The sequence below is a fragment of the Leuciscus leuciscus genome, assembly GCF_965113295.1.
Source record: "Leuciscus leuciscus genome assembly, chromosome: 13".
NCBI classification, from domain to species: Eukaryota; Metazoa; Chordata; class Actinopteri; order Cypriniformes; family Leuciscidae; genus Leuciscus; species Leuciscus leuciscus.
Genome location: NC_138737.1, coordinates 5,336,448 through 5,356,371, shown reverse-complemented (window position 1 = coordinate 5,356,371; position 19,924 = coordinate 5,336,448). Strand labels below are relative to the sequence as shown.

Here is a 19,924-nt window from a genome sequence, read left to right as displayed (position 1 = left end):
CGGTTACGCCCACTGAGTGGCAAAAAGACTGAGTGGCAGCAATGGTTTCGGCGTGAATGCCGCGAAAAACACACAAAACACATCTAAAACGGGAAAGAGTTTGAGATTTACTGTACAAATAGATTTGACAAGAAATCTGAGGTATAATTTCATAGACTGCCAAAAGCTACAGAAAAGAAAACCAAATATGATCGCTGCAATTCACAGAAACAGACTCCAGGCAGCGAAACGTGGATTTGCAGTTATCATTTTGTGCCAATATGTTGAATTTTGGGGTAAAATCATACCCCATATATTGTATTGTTATATATTGTATTGACAACTCATCAATTAAATATTTATCGTCTTATATTCTGGATAATTTGATGTTTTTAGATAAACAATGACAAAAACTATAACTACTATAAATTATAAGTTTAAGGGCTGGACTTTATGTATTATGCATCGAAATCAGGCACATATAAATGTCAGGAAACACGATTCCTGGTTGCATGTCAATATCCATGGATCACTGGATCTTTGGTAAGCTGTAAGGAACACTATATGGAGTCCAACCTTTAATTTAAACCAACATTTTTTTGTTTTACTCACATTTTCGCAGTTTCCCCTATGAAATCCAATCATAAACGGGCCTTTGGTCTAATGTTTGGAAACAACCAGCATGAGGCTTCACATAGGTAAGTGGTTTATTGGGAAGTGTTTCAACAGCATCTGGCATTCATGAGTCACCGCTGAAGTATTAGAAGACGAGATGTTAATGGTGTTATATGGTTCTTATGCACTTTGATGAGATGAAATGGCCAAATGTGCTTTAATCCCAATCTGCTTGTGTTTGTGTGCTTCAGAAAGGCTGAACAGCTGTGGCTCATGAGGGAAGCTGAGATAACCTCTGGAAAATAACCCAAACACTTCACCACTCTTTTAACTTGTTAAGACCTGTAGCTCCCACAGTCTTCAGAAGAGCTCCGTGGGCATCAGTAGGGGGAACATATCATATCAACAGCACTGGTGATTATATAAGAGCGAATAACTAAGATATCAGTCGACAAAACCTAAGCCATCAAGGTAGGCTAACAACAAATGCAATAAAAGGCTTGTTTTGCAGTCTTATATCTGAGGAAATACCTTAGCAAGTGTAAGGGATGTAGGCCAGTAAGAGCTGTGCATGTAAACCTCACTCCCGGTCCAGAGACCCCGGTTCGAGTCCCGCTCCGAGCGGGTCGAGTAGGACCGGTTACACAAGCATCAATAATAAAACCTTATGTTTGTGGTTTGGTCCCAAAGAGTGAAATGACAGAATGTTTTATGTAACTGAACGATATAAGATCTTAGATATACGAATCACAATGAGAAGTATTGCCAGGTCATCTGTGATGCTTCATTCTGTATGTTGTTTGGATGTCACTGGAGAGTGTCCAAAACACAAGGCAGGACAGATTTTGATAATGGGGTGTAAAGCTTTTCACACTGTGATGGATACATGGAATATTACGCCTGCCAAGAATGGACAGATTATAGTATATGAGCAACCTCCTCCTGAAATGCAGGCATGATTAACTACAGCCAAAGACAGAATGATGTGCTGCAGTGCTGTAAAATCTCAAGGTATAGGCCACAGCACAGAAAATGGAGGGGAAAACAAGCCTCCTCTTACACTAAGCATTGTAGTCTACAGCAGATACCTGAAAAAATGACTGCAATATGTCACAGTTTTGAATACATTTTTAAAAAATATTACGATATCCTGATCCACATATTAATATAATATTGTATCATCAGGCTGCTGCTGATTCCCACACCTAACATTTGTGGTATGGACTATAATATGCATCTGGATCTGGAATTATGCTAAATCCTATTTATTGTTTTGATGCACCTGAGAGAAACTAAAAATGTTCAGAAAGTGCCCAGTATCAAGTGAAATGTGTTTGTGTGTGTGCAACTGGGGTTTGATGTGCAAGTGCCCCGTTTGTGGCAAGGAGAAGCATTACAACAACCTCACTGCAGCGCTTCATAAAGGTGTGAACAATCCTAAAATCAGAACATACTCAGAAGGGCGTTTAAAAATAGCTCACCACCTGTCTTCACTCTGAGACTAATTCACAGCAACAATGAGTCTCCACAGTCTATATACTACATGTGCCAAGAGAAATTAATTGCTTATAATGAATCTTTTACAGAAACATGCTACAGCTAGAGAAAATAATTCAATTAATTGTTCATAATAATTAAACGTAAGTATATGATTGTTATGCTGGAAAATTAGAGCAAATCACTACAGAAATTCACAACAACAGACAAATGTATAACATAAAAACATAATAACCAAAAAAATTAAAAACATAGCATACATACATACAACCCTTATAATAGCATAAAATATATAATAAATATAAATGTATTATTTTAATATACACATAAATATACACACATACACATACGCTCAAATTGAGCAAAGATATATTGAAGGGCACAGGTAAAGGTTTTAAGTTAACTTAAATTAGAAGTTTTTATATAATTTAAAGCCTAATGAATGTTAACAAATTTAAGCTTTCAATCATACTATAATGCTGAATGCCAATAATTAATGCCTAAAATTGAGGGGGGAAAAACCAATTTCATAGAGACATCAGTAGCAGTATTGGTATCGGTGATGCCTTCTTTTATAAAAAAATGCCATTAAACAAATATTCAAAATATAAGCTACTTTATGTTGTTTCTACATTCACTTGGAAATTAAATGTGAAATTATTACAATGTAAAAATAGATTAAAAAAAAATTTATTATTAGTTTTTATTAATTGCGGTTAATCGCGATTAATTACAGAAAAATGAGCGATTAAGTAGTACATTTTTTTTATTGATTGACAGCACTAATATAAATATGTATATATATATATATATATATATATATATATATATATATATATATTACCTGAATATATGCTAATTTAATTCTATATTATTATAACTGCAGTATATAGTATTCAGGACTGAAACGCTCATGTTTGCAAAAACGTTTGAGGTCACGCTTAGGTCACACTGCAGAATATAACACATTATAACACAGAATATAACACATAAACACAGAGGAAGCAAGGACAGGGTCGTCCGAGTCAGAGCACGTGATGAAGACATGTGTGATCTCTTTATATCTGGAGGCCCAGGGATGCTTTGTTTTACACTTTCCATTTTCTGAGTGCTTTATAACTGTGCTCATTCCTTCTCGAACAGGCAGCCCGTCCTTGACACCACTGCAACGCTTTTGTGAGGTTTTCTTGCCCCGCTACAGTCACACCCCCGTCCTGCTCCTGCTCGTTCACTGGCTGGCTGTGGAGGCTCCAGCCAACGGCAAGTTAGGAAACATCTTTAAAATGTGCATGCTGGAGTAGGTTTTAATGCCTTATAGCCAGTCTCTTGCTCTCTCCGTCTGCCTCTCTAGGTGTTTGCTTTATGATATGACCTACATTTTTCTGCTCGAGTGAAGCTCAGAGATCCGTCACAGTTCGACATCACAGCGCCGCGACTCTCAGCGAGCTAAACTGCACAATGAGCAGGAACAACACATTGAGCTGAGAGTGATCGGGAGTGCAACCGCTGCATGGCAACAACGCGAAAAATCCCCTACTAAAAATAGTGGCATATCGCAGGCTGGCAGCTCTGACTGCGCAGCCAATAACCTTTCACCCCTGGGGTGCTGGCACAGGGAGGGCGGATCTGGGCCGTCACCGTCATGTTTGGGTGACTGACTCTCATCCAGATGTCTGCACTGAACCCATGGGGTCAAATTCATGTTCGGCATAGCAACGGGGCCTTCGGACCGGCCAAACCGCGGAAAAATGCCAACCTTGCAAAGTGAATTTACTCAGGGAACGTGCTCGAATAGTAAAGCAACGTTTGAGGATGTCCGTTCACAAAAAGTTCACCCCCTTTCAGAGCACGGACAGGTCACTTTAAATTCGCCTGAGCGGTCGTAGCCATTGGCCACACCGCCTTCCAAACTGTCTCCTCAATTTGCCTCACTCGGCTGATTTCTTTGAACACGGCCCTTCTTTCTATCCCATGAGGCTTTCAGGAGAGCTGCAGGAGTCAGTTTGTGTCCAACACGCCCATCAGTCAAAGGATTACTCTGGAGGGACTCTTGTTGTCCTTTAAGTGGAAAATAGATGAATTTAAAAGAAACATAAACCATTTTGACCAGCACATTACATGCATGCTACTGTACATTACTCGTTACTCAATGAAACATGAACTGAGGGATGTTTGAATGTTTAAATACTTTCTCCTATGCCTGTGTAGTGTGCAGTCTGTACTATATACAGCATGTGTGTGTGTTTGTGTATGTGTGTGTATACATGTAGAGATAGGTCATCCATCCATCCATCAGTAGTTACTTAGGTACACGTAAATTACCCAAACGTTCAGGACTGAAATGATCATGTGTGCATTCAGGGTGTAGAATCACAGTTTAACAACAATAACAAACCATTTAAAAAATGTAAAATATATATTTTTTAAAATGAGTATATACACATATCCGTGTTTTTAATTTTTTTTATTATAATTATATATTGTTCTAATGGCTGTGCATCAGGTGTTCCACAATCATCTGTAGTTCAGCAAGCTTTAGCTAATGTTGGGGTGTAAAATCACAGCTTCAAACCTCCAGTAACCCAAACAGACGGAGTTAAGTGCAGGTTTTGAAGCACAGCGCTGTCCTTCAGGAGTTAATGCTCTAGAGGACGTGGGAAAAGCCTTTGAAAGCCACTAATCTTCTAAACTCTATACCACACACATCCATCAGCTGATCCCCAAAAACAGCATTTTAGACAACAGAGCCTGCACCGAGCTTTTGTCTCTAGTGTTTCACACCAGATTATTGACTATGGAAAAGATGCTTCTCAGTTCTTACGTTATTAAAAGTAAACCTGCAGCCAAATATTCATTGAAACATCATTCTTTTACTAATCTGATTTCTGACTTGTGATGCAGCCCGAATCATAATCACGCCGTGTTCGTCATTTTCCTGTTATCGCTGTAAAGCTGCTTTGAATAAATCTGTATTTTACAAAGCGCTATAAATAAAGGTGACTTGACATGTCACATTATGTTCAGTTAGTTTCATTATCATTTGTTTTCACGTTCATCATGTGTTCAGTTTTCCCGCTCCTCATTATTAGTTCATGTGTCAGCTGTGTTCTATTAATCATCCTCATTTGTGTTCGCTATATAAGTTGGTCCCTCACGTTCATGCTCTGTCCGATCACCGTTACCCTATGTGTGTGTGTTACTCTGCTTGTTTGCCTTCCTTGTGGATATTTATCATTAAACATTGTGTTGGAACTTGATTCTTCTGTCTTCCTGAACCCACACGTGACAACATGACTTTACTACACTGAAGTCTAGAACAAAGAAAGATGCATTGATCATAACTCCCTAGTGGACAATTTCATTGCTCAAAGGTTGCTTTTTCATATCTCAGGAGACTTCTCATTTGTTTTAAGTATCAACACTGTCTCAAATGTTTCCTCAAACTTAGTTTTTTATTTTATTTTATTTCCTCAAAATAGTCCATAACTATAACATAACGCTCTCGGTTACTAACGTAACCTCGGTTCTCTCTAGATGAGGGAACGAGTGTTGCGTAAGCTAGCTTACGCTACGGGAAAAACCCTTTTCTCGAGAATACTGAAGCCAAAAAATTATCCTTAATTTTTTCATTAGTTTAAAACGCATTGCTGCATAAGCAGACCTAGGCAGAGCGGCTCGCGCGCCTATTGGTTGCTCAGCAGCAACTGCTGCAACCTATCCAGGACCTGCTCGTGACGCAGCACCAATGAGGGCGCGGGCGCCCGTCCGCGTCACGTCCCGCCAGAATGGGCGTGGCTACAGGCTATAAAAGCAGGCCCGTGAGGTTGTTCTCTGGTTTTTCAATCTGAAGCGAACCAGAAGTAGCACAAGCACGGCAGGGTTACGCAACACTCGTTCCCTCATCTAGAGAGAACCGAGGTTACGTTAGTAACCGAGAGCGTTCTCTTACGAGAGTACTCTCGTGTTGCGTAAGCTAGCTTACGCTACGGGAACCCAATGTAAAACGCCGTGCGTGCTAGAGAAGGTCCACATGCACGTTCCCAAGGGCATGTGCCCGGGGACAAACGTAAGTGGTAATATCTGGGCCGATGAGGGTTGGGCACAGGGAGAGATAACCATTCCAGAGTGTGGGAATGGGTGCTTAGTACAATAGAGCAGCCAGGTACATACGTGGGCTGAACTAAGAAAGATAACACTGCCTGTCAGCCACCTGAACCCGAAGGACAGGTGAAAAACGATCACAGACAGGAAGACCTGGTCTGTCGATCTGGAGCCTGTGTATAAAACAAACCACACACAGTCTGTGTCGATCTGCAGCGAGAGTGAACAGAGCTAGTATGTTAGACTGGCAACAGTTTAGCCTGTAGGGCAGGCACCTCCAGGTTATAAAACCTGATAAATGTAGACGGAGAGGCCCAGCCCGCCGACATACAAATATCATGGAGCGAGACTCCGCGAGACCACGCCCACGACGAGGCCATGCCTCTGGTGGAGTGCGCTCTGACGCCCAGAGGGCAATGAAGGTTCTTAGACCTATAAGCCATAGCGATAGCGTCAACTATCCATCTGGACAGGCTCTGTTTCGATGTGGCTAAGCCCTTAGTGCGGCCACCGAACGAAACGAAGAGCTGCTCTGACTGCCTGAAAGCATCAGACCGTTCGACATATATTCTCAGCGCCCTGACGGGGCAGAGAAAATTCACATCGTCCTCACCCTCAGATCTCGGAAGAGCTGACAGTGAAATGATCTGTGATCTGAACGGAGTGGAAAGCACTTTGGGGACATAACCGTGCCTCGGTTTAAAGGCACAATATGTATTTTTTTTTATTTAAAAATATAAAAAATCACTATATCCATGTTATATATTTTTTAAAGTTGTGTATTTACATTATCCCGACAGTTCCAATTAACTTCTAAATCCAGAGAAATTAATATTTTAATTCGAAGACACGGACCGTGTCTTTATTTCCGTTTTGTCGCCGTCAATGCCGTCATATCCGTGTTGTCTCTGGTTTCCGCTCGTGCTGCCATGGCAACCAGAGCTATGAACCAGAGCCCTCTGATAGTAACCAAACTGACGAGGACAACAGTGTAGTTCGCAATGTCTATTTGCACGCTGTTGTTGTTTCGTTCAAACATTATGGACCATGGCAAGCAGACTTTGGATACAAAAGGAGAACTAAACCGAGAATCAATATCAGCGCGGTGTTTTCGAGATGTTGAGAGCTCCCATGGACACTATATAAACGAGAGCTCCACGTCCGAGACTTCGACAACTCCTACATGTACTTTATTAAACAGGTGAGCACATTTACATAAAACTAATCAATGTTATATAGTTCAACAATGATAAAATGTTAGAATATGATCTGTATGTTATTCTAATGTTGATCTAGCTAGCTTACTGCTAGTCTCATACAGACAAACTAATGTTAACACATACATTTCAACACATTCAAATGCAGTTTAGAGTGATAGTGTAATGTTAGACCAAGTGAAACAGCGCTGCGTTACCTCTCAAGTTTAATTTGTCTAATAAACTGACCTGTGAGTAGTAATTCTGCGTGTAGTTCGGTAGAATGAAATATCCATATTCCTTTTATATCCGCGGGACTCGCATCGCGTTTGGAGCTGATAGCTGTCTCTTAGCAATCCCGAACTGCTTCATATCACAGTCATGATAAAAGCATCGATGTATTCAGTAATCCATATACATTATTAGATCGGTCGGCTTGACGTTGACGACAAAATCCATAATTCATAGCAAATGTTGCGTCATCAATCTACGCCTTTGTTATTGTAAATAGGTTAGCGACCCCTAGTGGAGAAAAAATCCCATATTGTGCCTTTAAGGATGACTTTAGAGTCATTAGGCCCAAACTCCAAGCACGAAGCACTCACAGAGAGCGCGTGAAGGTCACCCACTCGCTTAACTGAAGCGAGAGCCATGAGAAAAGCGGTCTTCAGTGAAAGATACCGCAAATCCACGGACTGAAGGGGTTCAAAGGGTACGCCCTTCATGGCTTCCAGGACCAAGGAGAGGTCCCAGGCTGGAACCAGAGGGGGCTGAGGAGGATTTAACCTCCTAGCTCCTCTTAGGAACCTAACAATGAGGTCGTCTCTACCCAGTGACCGGCCATGCAAAGGTTTTGTAAACGCCGCAATGGCCGCCACATACACTTTGAGCGTGGAGGGGGACCTGCCCTCGTCCAAAAGCTCTTGCAGAAAGGAGAGAACCTCTGCAACGCTACAGCGCTGTGGGTCTAAGTTTCGGGCCGAGCACCAGCCGGAAAACACTGACCATTTAGAGGCGTAGAGCCTTCTCGTAGAGGGTGCTCTAGCCTGAGTAATTGTGTTCAACACTGCCGCTGGGAGGTCAGCGGGTACCCGTTGATGGCCCATGCATGCAGGGCCCATAAGTCGGGGCGCGGGTGCCAGATCGCGCCCCTGGCCTGGGAGAGGAGATCTTTCCTCACCGGAATCGGCCACGGGGTCGTGCTCGTCAGTTGCATCAGCTCTGAGAACCACACTTGATTCCTCCAGAGCGGCGCCACGAGGAGCACAGAGCATTTGCTCTCCCTGATGCGCTTGATTACCTGTGGTAACATCGCGATCGGGGGAAACGCATAGAGCGGACGGCTGGGCCAGTCGTGGGCCAACGCATCTCTCTGTTTCGTGAAGAATACTGGGCAGTGCGCGTTCTCCGTCGACGCAAAGAGGTCGACATCCGCTCTGCCGAAGATGTCCCATAGTAACTGGGCTATCTGAGGGTGCAGGGACCATTCCCCGGAGGGAACGTTGTCCCTGGACAGCATGTCTGGGCCCACATTTTGGGAGCCCGGGACATGTGATGCTCTCAGTGAGCGCAGGTTGTGATGGGCCCACAAGAGGAGGCGTTCCGCCAGCTTGTGAAGGCTCCGTGACCTGAGACCGCCCTGGCGGTTGATGTATGACACCACTGACATGTTGTCCGTGCGGACCAGAACGTTGTGGTCTTTGAGGAGGGGGAGAAAGTATCTCAAGGCATTTTCGACCGCTTTCATCTCTAGACAGTTTATGTGTAGGCGCCTTTCTGAGGCTGCCCACAGACCAAACACTGGTCTGCCCTCGTAGAGGGCGCCCCAACCTGAGTTGGATGCGTCTATCGAGATTACTTTTCGTCTCGAAGCCATGCCCAGATCCACTCCTGACTGATACCAGTCTGCCGCCTTCCAGGGATTCAGTGCTGTGACACAGTTCTGAGTTACCCTGAGGCGAACGCGGCCAGCGGACCATGCTCGCAGCGGGACCCGCGTCTTCAGCCAGTGCTGCAGCGGGCGCATGAAATGCGCTATTAACTCTGACTCTGACTGGGCTAGAATAAGCCAGTCGTCCAGATAGTTCAGTATTCGCATCCCCCGTTGTCTCAGGGGAGCGAGCGCTGCATCCATGCACTTCGTGAATGTACGGGGTGCTAAGGACAGACCGAACGGCAGGACGGTGTACTGATAGCTCAGCCCCTCGAAGGCGAATCGCAAGAAAGGCCTGTGATGGGGCGCTATTTGAATCTGAAAATATGCGTCTTTCAGATCCACAGAGATAAACCAGTCCCTCGGGCGAATTTGCGCGAGAATCTGACTGGTCGTGAGCATTTTGAACGATCTCTGCATAAGGGCTCTGTTCAGCCGTCTGAGATCTAGGATGGGTCTGAGACCGCCATCCTTCTTTGGAACGAGGAAATATCTGCTGTGAAAACCTGCCTCGCTCAGTGTGTGAGGGACGGCTTCTACGGCTCGTTTCTCTAACAGTTTCGCAATCTCGGCGCGAAGTAGGTGTGCTACTTCGCTGTTCACCGTGGTTTCGACCCTGGCTCGAAAGCGAGGGGGTCTGCGAGCAAACTGTAGTGAATAACCTCGTTCTACCGTGTTCAGTACCCATTCTGACACGCCCGGCAGCTCCCTCCATGCCTTTATGTGAAAAGCTAGAGGGAGAATAACGCGCGGGCTGTTGTCGCTGTGTGTGTGTGGCACATATCTCACAGCACCTGAGAGAGAGCGCGCGCTCATGGAGGCGCGCGCGCTTCGCACACACATAACACAGCTCGTGTCTGGTAGAGGGTGATTTACACACGGGACACGTTTTGTGTTTATTGACGGGGGCTCTGAATGAGTGCTTATCACAGAGCAGCCCGTGTTTGTGTGTAGGGATGAGCGCTGTACAGCGGGCACCTTTCCCACTTCCAAAACACACACGGCGTGAGCCGAGTTTATGGATATGGGCCGTGAAAGAGTGTGAGTCACTGAGTCGGCCGTGTTTGTATGTAGGCGCGAACACTGTGGAGTGGGCACATGACCTACATTTATAACACCATCGGCGTGAGCCGGATAAACAGACAGAATGCTCTTTCTGTGATATATTTGGGCGGCCGTAAAAACGGCCTTTGGGTACAGGCTGTTGTGTAACGGGCTCGTTGGCTGTGAAATACACATCTCCAGTCACCTCTGCTGAGGGAACTGTGAGAGCGAGGCGCGCTGATTTTGATGGCGGTCCGGCCGCAGCGGGACTCGACCATCTTCATCTTCCTAACGCGGTCAGGAAGACTTTGAGGGCTCTGCCTTCAGCACAATCTTGGACTGGGGTCCCCGAGGGGGAGGCGGTCTGTGGCGGCTGGAAGAGCGTGAGCGCTGGGAATCCCTCGGCTGACGGCGCTGTGAGGCTGACGGCGGGGGAGGCTGTGGCGCTGATTTCCGGTTGGGCGGCTGTTTAGAGCGACCCGTAGCGGAACTGGAGCGCTTCGGCAAGAAATGCCGCATAGCCTGGGAGGTTTTCTGAACCTCGGAGTACCGTTCCGAAAACCCCTTGACAGCCGGGCCGAAGAGACCGGATGGCGCCACGGGCGTGTCGAGGAAAGTGGCTCTGTCGGACTCCTTCATGTTGGACAGCGTTAACCACAAGTGTCTCTCGGTGACAGTGAGAGACGCCATATTCCTCCCGATGGCCTGAGCAGCGGACTTAGTAGCTCGTAGCGCTAAGTCGGTCGCGCTCCTGAGGTCATTAAAATTCTCAGGGTTCGGGCCCGCCTCATCCATTTTACGGAGAAGGTCGGCCTGATACACCTGAAGCACGGCCATCGTGTGAAGTGCGGACGCGGCTTGACCGGCGGCGGTGTAGGCGCGACCGATCAAAGCCGAAGTAGTCCTGCAGGCTTTGGAAGGCAGTGAAGGATGAGACTGCCATCCGGCGGAAGGCGGGCAGAGGTGCGTGGCTACCGGTTCCTCGACCGGAGGAATGCAGAGGTAGCCCTTGTCTTTCGCGCCGTCTACTAGAGAGAGCGTCGAAGAGACAGTAGAACGCAGCCTGGCAGAAAATGGCGCCTTCCAGCTCTTAGTGAGCTCCTCGTGGAGCTCCGGAAGAAAGGGGGCAGGCCTCGTGTGAGGCGTCGAGCGGCGGCCTGGCAGAAAGCAACCGTCCAGCCTGCTGGGTGCAGGCTCGTCAGGAAGCGACCAATCGAGGCCGAGGTCCTCCACGGCCTTGGTAAGCAGGCGAAGAAGCTCGGCGTCGAACGTAGACCGCACACCGCTCGATTCCTGAAGAGAAGGGGCGGGGTCCGGAATGGAGCCAGACCAGCCTTCGCAGTCAGAAGCCAGGATAGAGCAGCTGTCCCCTTCTGCGTCATCTCCCCCCGACTCGATATCCACAGCGGGCGGCTGGCCGGCCGTGATAGAGGTGGGGGATGCAGAGAGCGATGCACACGGGGAGAGATCCGGCATGCAAGCGCTCGCGGCAGATGCCTCCGGTGTTCTCTGTGAACGGCGCTTTTTACGGCGCGGCCCAGAAGAGAGAAGCGGAGGGGCGGGATTCACGCTGAAAGATGCTAGGCGAGCCCGCAGGGTCGCCATAGACATCACTTCACATTCCGGGCAGCCGCCCAGGGAAAGCGCGTGGTCCGCGTGTGTCTGTCCCAGGCAGGAAACGCACAGGATGTGGTGGTCCCCGTCGCTGAGATCGGCTCGGCAGGAGCCGCACTTTTTGAAAAGAGGCATTTGCAACAACGCCTCGCTCTGTTAGATGCAAGCTTGTGTAACGTAACACACGGTAATGAAAAAGGATATTCGGCGCCGGATAGCGCAGCAGGAACGGCAGAGGAAGCGGCGAGATGGCCGGCTTGAAGCTCGTCCCGCTGAAGGCTCTTCGACGGCGCAGCTTCTCCGGAGAACAGCGAGGTGAGTGTCCACTTCGCTGAAGAGTTGAAAAATCAGAGAACAATCTCACGGGCCTGCTTTTATAGCCTGTAGCCACGCCCATTCTGGCGGGACGTGACGCGGACGGGCGCCCGCGCCCTCATTGGTGCTGCGTCACGAGCAGGTCCTGGATAGGTTGCAGCAGTTGCTGCTGAGCAACCAATAGGCGCGCGAGCCGCTCTGCCTAGGTCTGCTTATGCAGCAATGCGTTTTAAACTAATGCAAAAATTAAGGATAATTTTTTGGCTTCAGTATTCTCGAGAAAAGGGTTTTTCCCGTAGCGTAAGCTAGCTTACGCAACACGAGAGTACTCTCGTAAGAGAACTGTGGATAGCAATAGCTCAGAGATTTGGACTTGTGAAATGTTGAGGCATTACTGAGATCTCTTAGAGTCTAGAGGAGATAACAGGCTCTTTTTTCAGGAGAAAACTCTGTATTTAATCTGACCTACAGGGAAATAATTTTAGCACTTATCAGCAATAAGACTGAATATACATGTAAGTTAGTCAAGGCAAGTGATTTTACGCTGAGTGCACACCAACCACATAAAAAATTAATCTCAAAGCATTGATATTCATGTATGTTATGACAGTCTCTAAGAGGATACCATATGTCTGTGTGAATCCGATCTTATTTAGGAGGTGTGAAGGTCATCACGCCAGTTTAAAAGATTAAGACGATCACTCGGTATCAGCAAATATGTTTTAAAGCTGTTGATTGAGGTTTAGCTAGCCTATACTGTAAATATTAACTTTATCTCTTGATCTCCACAGTGTTGACATATTTAATTTGATGTGAATGAAAACAAGGCTGCTTTTTTTTCAAAGACATTTTCAACGTTTTCCTGGCTTTGATCACCATCAAACATACACAAGTAAAACCCTTAGAAGAAAAGCCAGACAGTTCCAGATCTGCCTCTCGCAGCCTAGTTTGCATTTATTTTAAAGGGATAGTTCATCTAAAAATGAAAATTCTGTAATAATTTACTCATCCTCATGATATTCCAAAGCTGTATGAATTTCTTTTTTGAACAAACCACTACGTAAAATATTTTGAAAGAACATTGGGGTTCAAACTACACTGAACCATATTGACATTCACTGTATGGACAACAAAACATTAAATTTTCATACAAAATATAGCAATATTTTTCAAACCATCAACGTGTGTGAGTGTGTGTGTGTGTGTGTGTGTGTTTAAACTTTAAAGGAAGAAGGCTTATATAAATAAATAAATAAACAAACAAATGGAAGAGACAAACATACATGCATTAAAGGTAGAGGGAATAAATAAATAAAGGTAGAATGAATGAATGAATGAATGAATGAATGAATGAATGAATGGTAGAATGAATGAATGAATGAATGAATGAATGAATGAATGAATGAATGAATGAATGGTAGAGGGAACAAACATACACACATAAAAGTTAGAGTAAATTAATAAATAAATAAATAAATAAAGGTAGAATGAATGAAGGAATCCAATATGGCCATGTTGTGAACTTTATCACAAAGATTTGTGAGTTTTCATAATTTTCTTTGTTTAAAACAACATCTTCCACCACCATCACGTGAACAACTGGAAAAATGGGTAGAAAAGCAGATTTAATCCATCTCTAACCGATAATTTACTTTCTATATGAGGTTTCCTGGATCAGCGTGACCTGTTTTCATACTGTCCGAACACTATAGAGCTGGTTCAGATTACTCTCTCTCTCTCTCTCTCTCTCTTGCACACAGGAGACTAAAGGTGTATTTATTGTTCTTCAGAAAGTATGGCAAATATTTGTGTAATTCTCTTCATAACCTTTGTGGGGTTTAGGTGTTCTTTTCTTTTTGGATCGCTCATAAGCCTTCATATTTCAATAACAGCGCAGCAGCACAGCGTGAGTCTCAGCAGAATGAATTCCAGCGCTCCTTCTGTGCCGACACCATCCAACCCTCCAGGGCACAAGCATCCTTCTGACATGAGAGTGATTACAAACTCATTAAACTGAGCCGAGAGCGAGAGACGCAGCCCGAGTGTTGACCGAGGTCTGTCACTGACACCCTGGCACTGACACTGACGCTGACGCCTTTATCTCCAACAACCCTCTTGAGCGGGCAAACGTTACGCTTCCCTCGAGGCTCCACTCTGGCTGTGGGCTAAAGTACATTTGCGCGCCCTTGTAGTTAGTGCTAAGCTACGCACCTTCGCTTTAAGAATCTCTTTATTATGCACGAAGCAACCCACATTCTTTCCTATAGCACATCCTGGCTGGGAAAGGGATGAGACGGGGATAGAGGCAACTTTGATTTAGACTGAGCTGAAAATATTCGCTGCCTCCAGTGGTACGGGCCGCTCTGCTCTGAATGTCTAATTAGACAATGTGAGGTTAAAGACTGCTCCCGTTATACTCCACAAACAAACTCTTTCTCTCCTCACCTCTGATCTCTACTGTTAGCTTTTCTTGGTCTGTCTATATCCCCTTTGTTCTGTTTCTTTAAGGAAAACATCAATATTCCTGTTGCTCTAGTCTATAAGGTCAGTTCAGCCAAAAATGCCATTATTTACTCACCTTCATGTTGTTCCAAACCCATAAGACTTTCGTTCATCTTCAAAACACAAATGAAGATATTTTTAATGAAATCTGAGAGATTTCTGTCCCTCTATTGACAGCTACACAACTACCACTTTGACTCTTCAAAAAGTTCATAAAGAGATTGTAAAACTAATATATATGAATTGAGTGGTTTAGTCCAAATTTTCTGAAGAGACACGATCGCTTTATATGATGAACAGATTGAATTCAGGCTTTTATTTACATATTATCATTGATCAGCGAACATAAACAGAAGCTTAATTCGGAAGCTTAAACGTGCTGTGTAACATGCGTAACACGAGACCTCATTGGTTCTTGCTGAAGCTCAAACGTGCTGCGTAACATGGGATTGAACCTCATTGGTTCTTGCTGAAGCTCAAACGTGCTGCGTAACACGTGATTGAACCTCATTGGTTCTTGCAGAAGCTCAAACGTGCTGCGTAACACGAGAATGAACCTCATTGGTTCTTGCTGAAGCTCAAACGTGCTGCGTAACACGTGATTGAACCTCATTGGTTCTTGCAGAAGCTCAAACGTGCTGCGTAACACATGATTGAACCTCATTGGTTCTTGCAGAAGCTCAAACGTGCTGCGTAACACGAGAATGAACCTCATTGGTTCTTGCTGAAGCTCAAACGTGCTGCGTAACACGGGACTGAACCTCATTGGTTCTTGCAGAAGCTCAAACGTGCTGCGTAACACGTGATTGAACCTCATTGGTTCTTGCAGAAGCTCAAACGTGCTGCGTAACACGTGATTGAACCTCATTGGTTCTTGCTGAAGCTCAAACGTGCTGCGTAACACGTGATTGAACCTCATTGGTTCTTGCTGAAGCTCAAACGTGCTGCGTAACACGTGATTGAACCTCATTGGTTCTTGCAGAAGCTCAAACGTGCTGCGTAACACGGGATTGAACCTCATTGGTTCTTGCTGAAGCTCAAACGTGCTGCGTAACACGAGAATGAACCTCATTGGTTCTTGCAGAAGCTCAAACATGCTGCGTAACACGGGATTGAACCTCATTGGTTCTTGCTGAAGCTCAAACGTGCTGCGTAACACGGGATTGAACCTCATTGGTTCTTGCTGAAGCTCAAACGTGCTGCGTAACACGGGATTGAACCTCATTGGTTCTTGCAGAAGCTCAAACATGCTGCGTAACACGGGATTGAACCTCATTGGTTCTTGCAGAAGCTCAAACGTGCTGCGTAACACGGGATTGAACCTCATTGGTTCTTGCTGAAGCTCAAACGTGCTGCGTAACACGGGACTGAACCTCATTGGTTCTTGCTGAAGCTCAAACGTGCTGCGTAACATGGGAATGAAACTCATTAGTTCTCACAAGTCAAGCGAACATGCTTGAGCTTCTGTTTACCATATCTGATGTGTGCGTTGATGAAGCCTAAAATAAATTCTGTTCATCATATAAAGCAATCAAGTCTCTACAGAAATTTTTGACTAAACTACTCAATTCATTTGATTTAGTTTTACGATCTCTTTATGAACTTTTTGAAGTGTCAAAGTGGTAGTTGCATAGCTGTCAATGGAGGGACAGAAAGCTCTCAGAATTTATTAAATATTATCTTCATTTGTGTTCCGAAGATGAATGAAAGTCTTACAGGTTTAGAACGACATGAGGGTGAGTAAATGATGAGAGAATGTTAATTATTTTTGGTGAACTAACTTTTTTCAGTATGCTGGGAATCGTACCAGAACACCCTAGCAACCGCCCAGAACACGTTAGCAATGCGCCTGAGAGAATTGCACAGGTGAACATAAACTTTTTCTTCAGAGACTATAAGAATCTAGTCTATTCTTGTCTTCCTCATATCCTCATCTGGCTTCTTACATCCCATATTGCCTAATATAAATGCCCCATTTTTGCAAATCCACCTGTCCTTCAAAGTTTCCAGCATCCTCTGCTCTGGACTTCCTATAATAGCTAAACAACCAATCCTAACATAAAACAGAGCAGCAGCTAAAAACGCAGAGGCGCAGGTTCCTCCGGACCACTGCCAGACCTCACCCACGTGTTTGGCCCATTTAATAGGTTCGCCAACTGCACAAATCCACACACACCCTTTCATAAGGCCAGAAAGAGATAGATTAGTGGTGAGCGCTCCTTTTAATATAGGTTAGCAGAATTATATTCAGGGAGACCTTTTCACCCCTACAGCGGCATAACCCAGATTGCACATTCAGAGCTGCTCTTTCTCTCCCCTTCAGCGTAATCCTGTGATTACACTTATGATCTGTAAAGAGGATAATGGGCTAAGATTTTGGCTCCGTGGCTCCTCAAGCTGAGGAGTGAGTCATAATGTATTAGACGTTAAGTGGTATTATTGCTTTCACATGACAGTGTTTTACATATCTGAGAGGGAGACTTCAAATATTTACGTTATAGCAGAGGGTTAACCGTGTCATAAAAGTGTAGAAAAATATCTAGGAGAAACATAAGGTCTAGTTGCATGTTTCAAAAATAAAGTTCAACTGGGCTGATGCAGAACATTTCAGATGCATGGATCCAGCAAAACAATCTCCAGATATTTTTTTACAAATATGTGAAAAAAGTATGTCCACTTTTAGTTTCAGTGAGTAACTTAAAACTCACAGATGGGAATTGTGCTTAAAATTATATTTCCAGGACCAAACAGTAGTGCATGCAAGGCAGCCAAAGAATAGTTTAGATAAGTGTATATATATATATATATATATATATATATATATATATATACATATATATACATATATATACATATATATATATATGTGTATATATATATATATATATATATATATATATATATATATACATATATATATACATATATATACATATATATATATATATATATATATATATATATATATATATATATATATATATACACTTATCTAAACTATTCTTTGTAACTATATATATATTTATTTTTTTACACAATTAACTAACTAACTATTAACTATGATTTTTGCCTCAATAGACTCCTTATTTTTGCTTATTAATATACTGCTTATATGGGCATTAATATGTGCTTTATAAGTAGGCTATAAACCCCCAATAATCTAGTAATATGAATGCTAATAGGCAAATAATTAATAGTGAGAATGTGTAATTTTACATTTGGATTTTCAATGTCTCCCTTTGACTACATCATGTACTGGAGCCTCCCCATTTACACATCTATATTTTTATATTTACATATTTGTATTTCTCAAAAAATTTATAGTAGCCTAGCTACACCTACGTCTAATATATAGCCTTTATATATATATATATATATAAGATAAAGTTATTAGCAGAAGCTTAATTACCAGGCTCTGAGGAAAATCAGTACAGTGAGCCATAATAAACATTAACGCTGAAAAGTGCGTGCGGATGAAATTTGAACACGCCCAAGTCTCCGCACAAGAGCAACTGAACATTCCCACGCGTTTCAATGTCCAAACACTGCATACATCAAGTTACACTTTCACTCTAGTACACTAACATAATGAATTATATTATTATACAATGAATTATCACAACAATTACCGCGATGAGGTGACCCCATTAATGTACCTGATCCTGCGCGTGAATCTGGGGCGAGGACACTTTACATCTCCAAACACTGCCAACCGCACTGAGATCTTTGAGTAGATCTTATACAGCATTAGGCTATACAAGAATGCATAAAAATAAATATTTGTATATATTAAAAAATATAGTTAAAAACAGAACAGCGACAAAACATAAGAAATGTCATACGCATCAGTGTGTGTATAGCCTACACAGAATAAAAATGTTTAGTCGTTCACAAATTCAGACCCCTGAAATAACGCACGCAAAGAAATAAAGCTTTACATTTGTGCACACAGCACGTGCGTAAATACCAGCGCATAATAGACCGCAGTAAGTAAATAACAGTCGCGGAATTCATTCTCGGATGTGTTTGTTTTGCACTGCAGACCATGTGCAGCATGCAAACACAGCATCTCCTCAACGAAACATCGGATCAATGCTGCTGTTCAGTCGAACCCCCTCACAATCACAACATCTGGAGCGTTTAGTACCTGAGAGGATGCTGGAGTCTCTCCCATCCACGTGCGTCCCTCTGCATCATCTCACGCGCATCTCCCGAGCATCTTTACTCCTTCATTGAGCTGCATGACTGTCTTCTGCTCACTGATTTCCAAATCATCATCATCCTCGCCTGTTCTTCAACACACACCCCTGTGTTTACACAGCAGCCTCCTCTATACGTCCCCCATCTGAAAGGGCTGTAGTTATTTTATCCTGCCTTGATCTACACACAGCGACCAAACCAATCACAATTCAGCCACATTTCTGCTTTAACCCGTTCAGTGCCACAGTACTGGAAACACTAACACATCTATCAATATGTAATAATTATTTTAAAAAAACAACATTTTATTCTATATTTATATAAATGTAAAATATGTAAATAAAATAAAGAACATTATAATACAAGTAAGCGTATTTATATAGGTAGGCTATGTATATGTAAATATAGGCGATATACATGTAGGCCTATGTATGTCTAAATTCACAATCATATTTACAGTAGGCTAATGTTCTGTGTGATCCTTATATATATATATATATATATATATATATATATATATATATATATATATATATATATATATACACACACATATATGTGTGTATGTATGTATGTATGTATGTATATATTATATAATGTTCTGACCAGTCATGTTCTTGATCCAGCACTATACCCAGTACCGTTATCTGGCATTTCGAGGGTTAAACCGCAGCTGTAATCCGTAAAGCCTGGTTGGAGATTATGAATCGGGTAAATCAGTTTCCCATTCAATTCCCCTGTATGAGTTTGATTTGTTAATGCTTTCCATCCTCAATATAGGCCTGAAATCATGCTCACAAAATCAAAAGCTGTTGATGAGTCTTAATAACACAAACTGATCATGTAAAAGAATATCAAAATATTATAACGGTACAATGAAATGATCAAATGAAAATGGGGCCTCTTTTAATGTACAGTTTAAGGTTTG

General features: G+C 43.4%; 1 protein-coding gene across 1 annotated transcript in view; it reads right to left on the bottom strand.

Moving 5' to 3' along the window:
• Positions 1-19,120, bottom strand: part of ccdc120a (coiled-coil domain containing 120a) — a 58,783-nt gene extending 39,663 nt beyond the window's left edge. The window contains exon 1 of the mRNA XM_082189152.1: positions 18,944-19,120. The gene's annotated coding sequence lies outside the window, so the exon portion shown is untranslated. The remainder of the gene's footprint in view (positions 1-18,943) is intronic.
• Between the last annotated feature and the right edge of the window lie 804 nt (positions 19,121-19,924).